Source organism: Xyrauchen texanus, chromosome 49 (assembly GCF_025860055.1).
Source record: "Xyrauchen texanus isolate HMW12.3.18 chromosome 49, RBS_HiC_50CHRs, whole genome shotgun sequence".
NCBI lineage: Eukaryota > Metazoa > Chordata > Actinopteri > Cypriniformes > Catostomidae > Xyrauchen > Xyrauchen texanus.
In genome coordinates, this window is record NC_068324.1 from 25,807,083 (window position 1) to 25,821,497 (window position 14,415).

Sequence of the window (14,415 nt, forward strand, 5' to 3'; positions counted from 1 at the left end):
CAGCTTTTTTCAAAACGTTGTGTTAAGAAAGCTATTTTAAGCTATCATTGCTCTTTTGTAGTGTAGTTAGATAACTTTCCTTAATAGACAGAAGTTAAGGCATAAACTCTGTTGGAATTTGCTTTGATTTAAATATTGACATTCACTTTTTAACATGTGGTTGATAAACAGCAAGTAACTAAAGGAGTAAACTGAAGTAGTGCATCAACAAGGTTTTGTTTCGAACCCACATAAGCATAACCCAACGGATTAGCAAAGTTTGGGTTTAAAGACTCTGCCACTTCTTAGTTTTTAAGAAGTGGCAAAATCTGCTTTTTTTTCACCACGTTGTGTTATGAAAGCTATTTTAAGCTATCTTGCTCTTTTGTAGTGTAGTTAGATAACTTTCCTTAATTGACAGAAGTTAAGTCATAAACTCTGTTGGAATTTGCTTTGTTTTAAATATTGACATTCACTTTTTAACATGTGGTTGATAAACAGCAAGTAAACTAAAGGAGTAAACTGAAGTAGTGCATCAACAAGGTTTTGTTTCAAACCCACATAAGCATAACCAAACGGATTAGAAAAGTTTGAGTTTAAACACTCTGCCAATTTTTGTTTTTTAGAAGTGGCAAAAACAGCTTTTTTTCACCACGTCGTATTAAGAAATCTTTTTTAAGCTATCTTGCGCTTTTGTAGTGTAGTTAGATAACTTTCCGTAATAGACAGAAGTTAAGGCATAAACTCTGTTGGAATTTGCTTTGATTTAAATATTGACATTCACTTTTTAACATGTGGTTGATAAACAGCAAGTAAACTAAAGGAGTAAACTGAAGTAGTGCATCAACAAGGTTTTGTTTCAAACCCACATAAGCATAACAAAACGGATTAGAAAAGTTTGAGTTTAAACACTCTGCCAATTTTTTGTTTTTAGAAGTGGCAAAACAGCTTTTTTTCACCACGTCGTATTAAGAAATCTTTTTAAGCTATCTTGCGCTTTTGTAGTGTAGTTAGATAACTTTCCGTAATAGACAGAAGTTAAGGCATAAACTCTGTTGGAATTTGCTTTGATTTAAATATTGACATTCACTTTTTAACATGTGGTTGATAAACAGCAAGTAAACTAAAGGAGTAAACTGAAGTAGTGCATCAACAAGGTTTTGTTTCGAACCCACATAAGCATAACCCAACGGATTAACAAAGTTTCGGTTTAAACACTCTGCCACTTCTTAGTTTTTAAGAAGTGGCAAAAACAGCTTTTTTTCACCACGTCGTGTTAAGAAAGCTTTTTTAAGCTATCTTGCGCTTTTGTAGTGTAGTTAGATGACTTTCCTTAATAGACAGAAGTTAAGGCATAAACTCTGTTGGAATTTGCTTTGATTGAAATATTGACATTCACTTTTTAACATGTGGTTGATAAACAGCAAGTAACTAAAGGAGTAAACTGAAGTAGTGCATCAACAAGGTTTTGTTTCGAACCCATATAAGCATAACCCAACGGATTAGCAAAGTTTGGGTTTAAAACTTCTTAGTTTTTAAGAAGTGGCAAAAACAGCTTTTTTTCAAAACGTTGTGTTAAGAAAGCTATTTTAAGCAATCTTGCTCTTTTGTAGTGTAGTTAGATAACTTTCCTTAATTGACAGAAGTTAAGGCATAAACTCTGTTGGAATTTGCTTTGATTTAAATATTGACATTCACTTTTTAACATGTGGTTGATAAACAGCAAGTAAACTAAAGGAGTAAACTGAAGTAGTGCATCAACAAGGTTTTGTTTCGAACCCACATAAGCATAACCCAACGGATTAGCAAAGTTTGGGTTTAAAACTTCTTAGTTTTTAAGAAGTGTCAAAAACAGCTTTTTTTCACCACGTTGTGTTAAGAAAGCTATTTTAAGCTATCTTGCTCTTTTGTAGTGTAGTTAGATAACTTTCCTTAATTGACAGAAGTTAAGGCATAAACTCTGTTGGAATTTGCTTTGATTTAAATATTGACATTCACTTTTTAACATGTGGTTGATAAACAGCAAGTAACTAAAGGAGTAAACTGAAGTAGTGCATCAACAAGGTTTTGTTTCGAACCCATATAAGCATAACCCAACGGATTAGCAAAGTTTGGGTTTAAACACTCTGCCACTTCTTAGTTTTTAAGAAGTGGCAAAAACAGCTTTTTTTCAAAACGTTGTGTTAAGAAAGCTATTTTAAGCTATCATTGCTCTTTTGTAGTGTAGTTAGATAACTTTCCTTAATAGACAGAAGTTAAGGCATAAACTCTGTTGGAATTTGCTTTGATTTAAATATTGACATTCACTTTTTAACATGTGGTTGATAAACAGCAAGTAACTAAAGGAGTAAACTGAAGTAGTGCATCAACAAGGTTTTGTTTCGAACCCACATAAGCATAACCCAACGGATTAGCAAAGTTTGGGTTTAAAACTCTTAGTTTTTAAGAAGTGGCAAAAACAGCTTTTTTCACCACGTTGTGTTATGAAAGCTATCTTGCTCTTTTGTAGTGTAGTTAGATAACTTTCCTTAATAGACAGAAGTTAAGGCATAAACTCTGTTGGAATTTGCTTTGATTTAAATATTGACATTCACTTTTTAACATGTGGTTGATAAACAGCAAGTAACTAAAGGAGTAAACTGAAGTAGTGCATCAACAAGGTTTTGTTTCGAACCCATATAAGCATAACCCAACGGATTAGCAAAGTTTGGGTTTAAACACTCTGCCACTTCTTAGTTTTTAAGAAGTGGCAAAAACAGCTTTTTTCAAAACGTTGTGTTAAGAAAGCTATTTTAAGCTATCATTGCTCTTTTGTAGTGTAGTTAGATAACTTTCCTTAATAGACAGAAGTTAAGGCATAAACTCTGTTGGAATTTGCTTTGATTTAAATATTGACATTCACTTTTTAACATGTGGTTGATAAACAGCAAGTAAACTAAAGGAGTAAACTGAAGTAGTGCATCAACAAGGTTTTGTTTCGAACCCACATAAGCATAACCCAACGGATTAGCAAAGTTTGGGTTTAAACACTCTGCCACTTCTTAGTTTTTAAGAAGTGGCAAAATCTGCTTTTTTTTCACCATGTTGTGTTATGAAAGCTATTTTAAGCTATCTTGCTCTTTTGTAGTGTAGTTAGATAACTTTCCTTAATAGACAGAATTTAAGGCATAAACTCTGTTGGAATTTGCTTTGTTTTAAATATTGACATTCACTTTTTAACATGTGGTTGATAAACAGCAAGTAAACTAAAGGAGTAAACTGAAGTAGTGCATCAACAAGGTTTTGTTTCAAACCCACATAAGCATAACAAAACGGATTAGAAAAGTTTGAGTTTAAACACTCTGCCACTTCTTAGTTTTTTAGAAGTGGCAAAACAGCTTTTTTCACCACGTCGTGTTAAGAAAGCTATTTTAAGCTATCTTGCGCTTTTGTAGTGTAGTTAGATGACTTTCCTTAATAGACAGAAGTTAAGGCATAAACTCTGTTGGAATTTGCTTTGATTGAAATATTGACATTCACTTTTTAACATGTGGTTGATAAACAGCAAGTAAACTAAAGGAGTAAACTGAAGTAGTGCATCAACAAGGTTTTGTTTCGAACCCATATAAGCATAACCCAACGGATTAGCAAAGTTTGGGTTTAAAACTGCTTAGTTTTTAAGAAGTGGCAAAAACAGCTTTTTTCACCACGTTGTGTTAAGAAAGCTATCTTGCTCTTTTGTAGTGTAGTTAGATAACTTTCCTTAATAGACAGAAGTTAAGGCATAAACTCTGTTGGAATTTGCTTTGATTTAAATATTGACATTCACTTTTTAACATGTGGTTGATAAACAGCAAGTAAACTAAAGGAGTAAACTGAAGTAGTGCATCAACAAGGTTTTGTTTCGAACCCACATAAGCATAACACAACGGATTAGAAAAGTTTGAGTTTAAACACTCTGCCAATTTTTGTTTTTAGAAGTGGCAAAAACAGCTTTTTTCACCACGTCGTATTAAGAAAGCTTTTTTAAGCTATCTTGCGCTTTTGTAGTGTAGTTAGATAACTTTCCTTAATAGACAGAAGTTAAGGCATAAACTCTGTTGGAATTTGCTTTGATTTAAATATTGACATTCACTTTTTAACATGTGGTTGATAAACAGCAAGTAAACTAAAGGAGTAAACTGAAGTAGTGCATCAACAAGGTTTTGTTTCGAACCCACATAAGCATAACCCAACGGATTAGCAAAGTTTGGGTTTAAAACTTCTTAGTTTTTAAGAAGTGGCAAAAACAGCTTTTTTCACCACGTTGTGTTAAGAAAGCTATTTTAAGCTATCTTGCTCTTTTGTAGTGTAGTTAGATAACTTTCCTTAATAGACAGAAGTTAAGGCATAAACTCTGTTGGAATTTGCTTTGATTTAAATATTGACATTCACTTTTTAACATGTGGTTGATAAACAGCAAGTAAACTAAAGGAGTAAACTGAAGTAGTGCATCAACAAGGTTTTGTTTCGAACCCATATAAGCATAACCCAACGGATTAGCAAAGTTTGGGTTTAAACACTCTGCCACTTCTTAGTTTTTAAGAAGTGGCAAAAACAGCTTTTTTTCACCACGTTGTGTTAAGAAAGCTATTTTAAGCTATCATTGCTCTTTTGTAGTGTAGTTAGATAACTTTCCTTAATAGACAGAAGTTAAGGCATAAACTCTGTTGGAATTTGCTTTGATTTAAATATTGACATTCACTTTTTAACATGTGGTTGATAAACAGCAAGTAACTAAAGGAGTAAACTGAAGTAGTGCATCAACAAGGTTTTGTTTCGAACCCACATAAGCATAACCCAACGGATTAGCAAAGTTTGGGTTTAAACACTCTGCCACTTCTTAGTTTTTAAGAAGTGGCAAAATCAGCTTTTTTTCACCACGTTGTGTTATGAAAGCTATTTTAAGCTATCTTGCTCTTTTGTAGTGTAGTTAGATAACTTTCCTTAATTGACAGAAGTTAAGGCATAAACTCTGTTGGAATTTGCTTTGTTTTAAATATTGACATTCACTTTTTAACATGTGGTTGATAAACAGCAAGTAAACTAAAGGAGTAAACTGAAGTAGTGCATCAACAAGGTTTTGTTTCAAACCCACATAAGCATAACAAAACGGATTAGAAAAGTTTGAGTTTAAACACTCTGCCAATTTTTTGTTTTTTAGAAGTGGCAAAAACAGCTTTTTTCACCACGTCGTGTTAAGAAATCTTTTTAAGCTATCTTGCGCTTTTGTAGTGTAGTTAGATAACTTTCCGTAATAGACAGAAGTTAAGGCATAAACTCTGTTGGAATTTGCTTTGATTTAAATATTGACATTCACTTTTTAACATGTGGTTGATAAACAGCAAGTAAACTAAAGGAGTAAACTGAAGTAGTGCATCAACAAGGTTTTGTTTCGAACCCACATAAGCATAACCCAACGGATTAACAAAGTTTCGGTTTAAACACTCTGCCACTTCTTAGTTTTTAAGAAGTGGCAAAACAGCTTTTTTCACCACGTCGTGTTAAGAAAGCTATTTTAAGCTATCTTGCGCTTTTGTAGTGTAGTTAGATGACTTTCCTTAATAGACAGAAGTTAAGGCATAAACTCTGTTGGAATTTGCTTTGATTGAAATATTGACATTCACTTTTTAACATGTGGTTGATAAACAGCAAGTAACTAAAGGAGTAAACTGAAGTAGTGCATCAACAAGGTTTTGTTTCGAACCCATATAAGCATAACCCAACGGATTAGCAAAGTTTGGGTTTAAAACTTCTTAGTTTTTAAGAAGTGGCAAAAACAGCTTTTTTTCAAAACGTTGTGTTAAGAAAGCTATTTTAAGCTATCTTGCTCTTTTGTAGTGTAGTTAGATAACTTTCCTTAATAGACAGAAGTTAAGGCATAAACTCTGTTGGAATTTGCTTTGATTTAAATATTGACATTCACTTTTTAACATGTGGTTGATAAACAGCAAGTAAACTAAAGGAGTAAACTGAAGTAGTGCATCAACAAGGTTTTGTTTCGAACCCACATAAGCATAACCCAACGGATTAGCAAAGTTTGGGTTTAAAACTTCTTAGTTTTTAAGAAGTGGCAAAAACAGCTTTTTTTCACCACGTTGTGTTAAGAAAGCTATTTTAAGCTATCTTGCTCTTTTGTAGTGTAGTTAGATAACTTTCCTTAATAGACAGAAGTTAAGGCATAAACTCTGTTGGAATTTGCTTTGTTTTAAATATTGACATTCACTTTTTAACATGTGGTTGATAAACAGCAAGTAACTAAAGGAGTAAACTGAAGTAGTGCATCAACAAGGTTTTGTTTCGAACCCATATAAGCATAACCCAACGGATTAGCAAAGTTTGGGTTTAAAACTTCTTAGTTTTTAAGAAGTGGCAAAAACAGCTTTTTTTCAAAACGTTGTGTTAAGAAAGCTATTTTAAGCTATCATTGCTCTTTTGTAGTGTAGTTAGATAACTTTCCTTAATAGACAGAAGTTAAGGCATAAACTCTGTTGGAATTTGCTTTGATTTAAATATTGACATTCACTTTTTAACATGTGGTTGATAAACAGCAAGTAACTAAAGGAGTAAACTGAAGTAGTGCATCAACAAGGTTTTGTTTCGAACCCACATAAGCATAACCCAACAGATTAGCAAAGTTTGGGTTTAAAACTTCTTAGTTTTTAAGAAGTGGCAAAAACAGCTTTTTTCACCACGTTGTGTTATGAAAGCTATCTTGCTCTTTTGTAGTGTAGTTAGATAACTTTCCTTAATAGACAGAAGTTAAGGCATAAACTCTGTTGGAATTTGCTTTGTTTTAAATATTGACATTCACTTTTTAACATGTGGTTGATAAACAGCAAGTAACTAAAGGAGTAAACTGAAGTAGTGCATCAACAAGGTTTTGTTTCGAACCCACATAAGCATAACCCAACGGATTAGCAAAGTTTGGGTTTAAACACTCTGCCACTTCTTAGTTTTTAAGAAGTGGCAAAAACAGCTTTTTTTCAAAACGTTGTGTTAAGAAAGCTATTTTAAGCTATCATTGCTCTTTTGTAGTGTAGTTAGATAACTTTCCTTAATAGACAGAAGTTAAGGCATAAACTCTGTTGGAATTTGCTTTGATTTAAATATTGACATTCACTTTTTAACATGTGGTTGATAAACAGCAAGTAACTAAAGGAGTAAACTGAAGTAGTGCATCAACAAGGTTTTGTTTCGAACCCACATAAGCATAACCCAACGGATTAGCAAAGTTTGGGTTTAAACACTCTGCCACTTCTTAGTTTTTAAGAAGTGGCAAAATCTGCTTTTTTTTCACCATGTTGTGTTATGAAAGCTATTTTAAGCTATCTTGCTCTTTTGTAGTGTAGTTAGATAACTTTCCTTAATAGACAGAATTTAAGGCATAAACTCTGTTGGAATTTGCTTTGTTTTAAATATTGACATTCACTTTTTAACATGTGGTTGATAAACAGCAAGTAAACTAAAGGAGTAAACTGAAGTAGTGCATCAACAAGGTTTTGTTTCAAACCCACATAAGCATAACAAAACGGATTAGAAAAGTTTGAGTTTAAACACTCTGCCACTTCTTAGTTTTTTAGAAGTGGCAAAAACAGCTTTTTTTCACCACGTCGTGTTAAGAAATCTTTTTTAAGCTATCTTGCGCTTTTGTAGTGTAGTTAGATGACTTTCCTTAATAGACAGAAGTTAAGGCATAAACTCTGTTGGAATTTGCTTTGATTGAAATATTGACATTCACTTTTTAACATGTGGTTGATAAACAGCAAGTAACTAAAGGAGTAAACTGAAGTAGTGCATCAACAAGGTTTTGTTTCGAACCCATATAAGCATAACCCAACGGATTAGCAAAGTTTGGGTTTAAAACTTCTTAGTTTTTAAGAAGTGGCAAAAACAGCTTTTTTCACCACGTTGTGTTAAGAAAGCTATTTTAAGCTATCTTGCTCTTTTGTAGTGTAGTTAGATAACTTTCCTTAATTGACAGAAGTTAAGGCATAAACTCTGTTGGAATTTGCTTTGATTTAAATATTGACATTCACTTTTTAACATGTGGTTGATAAACAGCAAGTAAACTAAAGGAGTAAACTGAAGTAGTGCATCAACAAGGTTTTGTTTCGAACCCACATAAGCATAACCCAACGGATTAGCAAAGTTTCGGTTTAAACCTCTGCCACTTCTTAGTTTTTAAGAAGTGTCAAAAACAGCTTTTTTCACCACGTTGTGTTAAGAAAGCTATTTTAAGCTATCTTGCGCTTTTGTAGTGTAGTTAGATAACTTTCCTTAATAGACAGAAGTTAAGTCATAAACTCTGTTGGAATTTGCTTTGATTTAAATATTGACATTCACTTTTTAACATGTGGTTGATAAACAGCAAGTAAACTAAAGGAGTAAACTGAAGTAGTGCATCAACAAGGTTTTGTTTCGAACCCACATAAGCATAACCCAACGGATTAGCAAAGTTTGGGTTTAAAACTTCTTAGTTTTTAAGAAGTGTCAAAAACAGCTTTTTTTCACCACGTTGTGTTAAGAAAGCTATTTTAAGCTATCTTGCTCTTTTGTAGTGTAGTTAGATAACTTTCCTTAATAGACAGAAGTTAAGGCATAAACTCTGTTGGAATTTGCTTTGATTGAAATATTGACATTCACTTTTTAACATGTGGTTGATAAACAGCAAGTAACTAAAGGAGTAAACTGAAGTAGTGCATCAACAAGGTTTTGTTTCGAACCCATATAAGCATAACCCAACGGATTAGCAAAGTTTGGGTTTAAAACTTCTTAGTTTTTAAGAAGTGGCAAAAACAGCTTTTTTTCACCACGTTGTGTTAAGAAAGCTATTTTAAGCTATCTTGCTCTTTTGTAGTGTAGTTAGATAACTTTCCTTAATTGACAGAAGTTAAGGCATAAACTCTGTTGGAATTTGCTTTGTTTTAAATATTGACATTCACTTTTTAACATGTGGTTGATAAACAGCAAGTAAACTAAAGGAGTAAACTGAAGTAGTGCATCAACAAGGTTTTGTTTCGAACCCACATAAGCATAACCCAACGGATTAGCAAAGTTTGGGTTTAAAACTTCTTAGTTTTTAAGAAGTGGCAAAAACAGCTTTTTTCACCACGTTGTGTTAAGAAAGCTATTTTAAGCTATCTTGCTCTTTTGTAGTGTAGTTAGATAACTTTCCTTAATTGACAGAAGTTAAGGCATAAACTCTGTTGGAATTTGCTTTGATTTAAATATTGACATTCACTTTTTAAAATGTGGTTGATAAACAGCAAGTAAACTAAAGGAGTAAACTGAAGTAGTGCATCAACAAGGTTTTGTTTCGAACCCACATAAGCATAACCCAACGGATTAGCAAAGTTTCGGTTTAAACTCTCTGCCACTTCTTAGTTTTTAAGAAGTGTCAAAAACAGCTTTTTTCACCACGTTGTGTTAACAAAGCTATTTTAAGCTATCTTGCGCTTTTGTAGTGTAGTTAGATAACTTTCCTTAATAGACAGAAGTTATGTCATAAACTCTGTTGGAATTTGCTTTGATTTAAATATTGACATTCACTTTTTAACATGTGGTTGATAAACAGCAAGTAAACTAAAGGAGTAAACTGAAGTAGTGCATCAACAAGGTTTTGTTTCGAACCCACATAAGCATAACCCAACGGATTAGCAAAGTTTGGGTTTAAAACTTCTTAGTTTTTAAGAAGTGTCAAAAACAGCTTTTTTCACCATGTTGTGTTAAGAAAGCTATCTTGCTCTTTTGTAGTGTAGTTAGATAACTTTCCTTAATAGACAGAAGTTAAGGCATAAACTCTGTTGGAATTTGCTTTGTTTTAAATATTGACATTCACTTTTTAACATGTGGTTGATAAACAGCAAGTAAACATACCGACGAGGATGGGATTCGAACCCACGCGTGCAGAGCACAATGGATTAGCAGTCCATCGCCTTAACCACTCGGCCACCTCGTCGTAATGAGGAAGCTATTTTAAGCTATCTTGCGCTTTTGTAGTGTAGTTAGATAACTTTCCTTAATAGACAGAAGTTAAGGCATAAACTCTGTTGGAATTTGCTTTGATTTAAATATTGACATTCACTTTTTAACATGTGGTTGATAAACAGCAAGTAACTAAAGGAGTAAACTGAAGTAGTGCATCAACAAGGTTTTGTTTCGAACCCATATAAGCATAACCCAACGGATTAGCAAAGTTTGGGTTTAAAACTTCTTAGTTTTTAAGAAGTGGCAAAAACAGCTTTTTTCACCACGTTGTGTTAAGAAAGCTATTTTAAGCTATCTTGCTCTTTTGTAGTGTAGTTAGATAACTTTCCTTAATAGACAGAAGTTAAGGCATAAACTCTGTTGGAATTTGCTTTGATTTAAATATTGACATTCACTTTTTAACATGTGGTTGATAAACAGCAAGTAAACTAAAGGAGTAAACTGAAGTAGTGCATCAACAAGGTTTTGTTTCAAACCCACATAAGCATAACCCAACGGATTAGCAAAGTTTGGGTTTAAAACTTCTTAGTTTTCAAAAGTGTCAAAAACAGCTTTTTTTCACCACGTTGTGTTAAGAAAGCTATTTTAAGCTATCTTGCTCTTTTGTAGTGTAGTTAGATAACTTTCCTTAATAGACAGAAGTTAAGGCATAAACTCTGTTGGAATTTGCTTTGATTTAAATATTGACATTCACTTTTTAACATGTGGTTGATAAACAGCAAGTAACTAAAGGAGTAAACTGAAGTAGTGCATCAACAAGGTTTTGTTTCGAACCCACATAAGCATAACCCAACGGATTAGCAAAGTTTGAGTTTAAACACTCTGCCAATTTTTAGTTTTTTAGAAGTGGCAAAAACAGCTTTTTTTCACCACGTTGTGTTATGAAAGCTATTTTAAGCTATCTTGCTCTTTTGTAGTGTAGTTAGATAACTTTCCTTAATTGACAGAAGTTAAGGCATAAACTCTGTTGGAATTTGCTTTGTTTTAAATATTGACATTCACTTTTTAACATGTGGTTGATAAACAGCAAGTAAACTAAAGGAGTAAACTGAAGTAGTGCATCAACAAGGTTTTGTTTCAAACCCACATAAGCATAACAAAACGGATTAGAAAAGTTTGAGTTTAAACACTCTGCCAATTTTTTGTTTTTAGAAGTGGCAAAAACAGCTTTTTTCACCACGTCGTATTAAGAAATCTATTTTAAGCTATCTTGCGCTTTTGTAGTGTAGTTAGATAACTTTCCGTAATAGACAGAAGTTAAGGCATAAACTCTGTTGGAATTTGCTTTGATTTAAATATTGACATTCACTTTTTAACATGTGGTTGATAAACAGCAAGTAAACTAAAGGAGTAAACTGAAGTAGTGCATCAACAAGGTTTTGTTTCGAACCCACATAAGCATAACCCAACGGATTAACAAAGTTTCGGTTTAAACACTCTGCCACTTCTTAGTTTTTAAGAAGTGGCAAAACAGCTTTTTTCACCACGTCGTGTTAAGAAAGCTTTTTAAGCTATCTTGCGCTTTTGTAGTGTAGTTAGATGACTTTCCTTAATAGACAGAAGTTAAGGCATAAACTCTGTTGGAATTTGCTTTGATTGAAATATTGACATTCACTTTTTAACATGTGGTTGATAAACAGCAAGTAAAAATACCGACGAGTATGGGATTCAAACCCACGCTGCAGAGCACAATGGATTAGCAGTCCATCGCCTTAACCACTCGGCCACCTCGTCATAATAAGGAAGCTATTTTAAGCTATCTTGCGCTTTTGTAGTGTAGTTAGATGACTTTCCTTAATAGACAGAAGTTAAGGCATAAACTCTGTTGGAATTTGCTTTGATTGAAATATTGACATTCACTTTTTAACATGTGGTTGATAAACAGCAAGTAACTAAAGGAGTAAACTGAAGTAGTGCATCAACAAGGTTTTGTTTCGAACCCATATAAGCATAACCCAACGGATTAGCAAAGTTTGGGTTTAAAACTTCTTAGTTTTTAAGAAGTGGCAAAAACAGCTTTTTTTCACCACGTTGTGTTAAGAAAGCTATTTTAAGCTATCTTGCTCTTTTGTAGTGTAGTTAGATAACTTTCCTTAATTGACAGAAGTTAAGGCATAAACTCTGTTGGAATTTGCTTTGATTTAAATATTGACATTCACTTTTTAACATGTGGTTGATAAACAGCAAGTAAACTAAAGGAGTAAACTGAAGTAGTGCATCAACAAGGTTTTGTTTCGAACCCACATAAGCATAACCCAACGGATTAGCAAAGTTTCGGTTTAAACTCTCTGCCACTTCTTAGTTTTTAAGAAGTGTCAAAAACAGCTTTTTTTCACCACGTTGTGTTAACAAAGCTATTTTAAGCTATCTTGCGCTTTTGTAGTGTAGTTAGATAACTTTCCTTAATAGACAGAAGTTATGTCATAAACTCTGTTGGAATTTGCTTTGATTTAAATATTGACATTCACTTTTTAACATGTGGTTGATAAACAGCAAGTAAACTAAAGGAGTAAACTGAAGTAGTGCATCAACAAGGTTTTGTTTCGAACCCACATAAGCATAACCCAACGGATTAGCAAAGTTTGGGTTTAAAACTTCTTAGTTTTTAAGAAGTGTCAAAAACAGCTTTTTTCACCATGTTGTGTTAAGAAAGCTATCTTGCTCTTTTGTAGTGTAGTTAGATAACTTTCCTTAATAGACAGAAGTTAAGGCATAAACTCTGTTGGAATTTGCTTTGTTTTAAATATTGACATTCACTTTTTAACATGTGGTTGATAAACAGCAAGTAAACATACCGACGAGGATGGGATTCGAACCCACACGTGCAGAGCACAATGGATTAGCAGTCCATCGCCTTAACCACTCGGCCACCTCGTCGTAATGAGGAAGCTATTTTAAGCTATCTTGCGCTTTTGTAGTGTAGTTAGATAACTTTCCTTAATAGACAGAAGTTAAGGCATAAACTCTGTTGGAATTTGCTTTGATTTAAATATTGACATTCACTTTTTAACATGTGGTTGATAAACAGCAAGTAACTAAAGGAGTAAACTGAAGTAGTGCATCAACAAGGTTTTGTTTCGAACCCATATAAGCATAACCCAACGGATTAGCAAAGTTTGGGTTTAAAACTTCTTAGTTTTTAAGAAGTGGCAAAAACAGCTTTTTTCACCACGTTGTGTTAAGAAAGCTATTTTAAGCTATCTTGCTCTTTTGTAGTGTAGTTAGATAACTTTCCTTAATAGACAGAAGTTAAGGCATAAACTCTGTTGGAATTTGCTTTGATTTAAATATTGACATTCACTTTTTAACATGTGGTTGATAAACAGCAAGTAAACTAAAGGAGTAAACTGAAGTAGTGCATCAACAAGGTTTTGTTTCAAACCCACATAAGCATAACCCAACGGATTAGCAAAGTTTGGGTTTAAAACTTCTTAGTTTTCAAGAAGTGTCAAAAACAGCTTTTTTCACCACGTTGTGTTAAGAAAGCTATTTTAAGCTATCTTGCTCTTTTGTAGTGTAGTTAGATAACTTTCCTTAATAGACAGAAGTTAAGGCATAAACTCTGTTGGAATTTGCTTTGATTTAAATATTGACATTCACTTTTTAACATGTGGTTGATAAACAGCAAGTAACTAAAGGAGTAAACTGAAGTAGTGCATCAACAAGGTTTTGTTTCGAACCCACATAAGCATAACCCAACGGATTAGCAAAGTTTGGGTTTAAACACTCTGCCACTTCTTAGTTTTTAAGAAGTGGCAAAATCTGCTTTTTTTCACCACGTTGTGTTATGAAAGCTATTTTAAGCTATCTTGCTCTTTTGTAGTGTAGTTAGATAACTTTCCTTAATTGACAGAAGTTAAGGCATAAACTCTGTTGGAATTTGCTTTGTTTTAAATATTGACATTCACTTTTTAACATGTGGTTGATAAACAGCAAGTAAACTAAAGGAGTAAACTGAAGTAGTGCATCAACAAGGTTTTGTTTCAAACCCACATAAGCATAACAAAACGGATTAGAAAAGTTTGAGTTTAAACACTCTGCCAATTTTTTGTTTTTTAGAAGTGGCAAAAACAGCTTTTTTCACCACGTCGTATTAAGAAATCTTTTTAAGCTATCTTGCGCTTTTGTAGTGTAGTTAGATAACTTTCCGTAATAGACAGAAGTTAAGGCATAAACTCTGTTGGAATTTGCTTTGATTTAAATATTGACATTCACTTTTTAACATGTGGTTGATAAACAGCAAGTAAACTAAAGGAGTAAACTGAAGTAGTGCATCAACAAGGTTTTGTTTCGAACCCACATAAGCATAACCCAACGGATTAACAAAGTTTCGGTTTAAACACTCTGCCACTTCTTAGTTTTTAAGAAGTGGCAAAAACAGCTTTTTTTCACCACGTTGTGTTAAGAAAGCTATTTTAAGCTATCTTG

The 14,415-nt window shown here is 33.2% G+C and overlaps 1 protein-coding gene and 3 non-coding genes across 5 annotated transcripts in view; all 4 read right to left on the reverse strand.

Moving 5' to 3' along the window:
- The window catches only part of LOC127640069 (uncharacterized), a 220,216-nt gene that overhangs the window by 50,232 nt on the left and 155,569 nt on the right, over window positions 1-14,415 (reverse strand). The window lies entirely within an intron of this gene.
- On the reverse strand, window positions 9,877-9,958 carry trnas-gcu (transfer RNA serine (anticodon GCU)). Its single transcript has one exon. It is a non-coding gene; the product is annotated as a tRNA-Ser (tRNA).
- On the reverse strand, window positions 11,641-11,721 carry trnas-gcu (transfer RNA serine (anticodon GCU)). Its single transcript has one exon. It is a non-coding gene; the product is annotated as a tRNA-Ser (tRNA).
- Window positions 12,783-12,864, reverse strand: trnas-gcu (transfer RNA serine (anticodon GCU)). Its single transcript has one exon. It is a non-coding gene; the product is annotated as a tRNA-Ser (tRNA).